This window comes from Halyomorpha halys, unplaced genomic scaffold, assembly GCF_000696795.3.
Source record: "Halyomorpha halys isolate HHAL.00 unplaced genomic scaffold, Hhal_1.1 Scaffold825.1, whole genome shotgun sequence".
NCBI classification, from domain to species: Eukaryota; Metazoa; Arthropoda; class Insecta; order Hemiptera; family Pentatomidae; genus Halyomorpha; species Halyomorpha halys.
Window position 1 is genome coordinate 163872 of NW_027106350.1, and position 871 is coordinate 164742.

Here is an 871-nt window from a genome sequence, read left to right on the forward strand (position 1 = left end):
TTAATAGTATCCGTCCACCAGTACACTGAGGAATGATGTTTTCTAGGCCTTGAACGGGTCATAGCTGCATCACAAGCTCCAGATATAAAAGAGGTGTGTGTGTACGCGAAGTGTACGCTCCTTTTCCTCGGCTGACCATCTTAATTCACACTCGTCCTCTAGCATTAAACTGAACGCGGGGCCATCCAATGTCTTCGTGTTCCAGCTGTTGGTTCTCCATCGAGAACTGTTCTTTCTTGTAGACGTATCTTGTGTGATCAATATAGCCTGGTGGTCACTGTTTGTATAAATTCCACACACCTTCCAAGTTGCGATCCGGTGCAGGCGGCCACTCACAAACGTCAAGTCGATGATGGATGATCTTCCAGCTCTTGTGTGTGTGTGTGTGTGTGTGTGCGTGCGTGCGTGCGAGCGAGCGAGCGTGCGTGCGTGCGTGCGAGCGTGCGTACGTGTGTTAAAATACTTAGGAAGCTACGATTAAGAAAGAAATACACATTAGTTGAAAACTCAGAATTCTTGAAGAATACGAAATTGAATTAAGTTTCTTTCGACAGTTTTAATGAATATAACAGCATACTATTATAAGTAATTGAAAGTATCTTTACAAAGTTATAATTGTAAACAAAAATCTAATCATTTGAAAACAACGAACAAATATTTAAAACCTTTTTAAGATGGCTCAACTATGGCACGTTAGGAGTGCTAGGATGTATAAGCAGCATAGTCACTTAAATTATGAATGCAATTTACATGTATGTATGTGTGTGTGTATATATATTGGGTTGTGCAATTTTCTTCTTGTTTGCAGTGTTCTTCCTTTTATCGCCTGTTAAAGAAGGTGTGGTTACTGTTCCTTCTGATTTAACAGCAT

General features: G+C 40.4%; 1 protein-coding gene across 1 annotated transcript in view; it reads left to right on the forward strand.

Annotated features, from left to right (window-relative positions):
* Positions 1-871, forward strand: part of LOC106686467 (uncharacterized) — a 46114-nt gene that overhangs the window by 28738 nt on the left and 16505 nt on the right. The window lies entirely within an intron of this gene.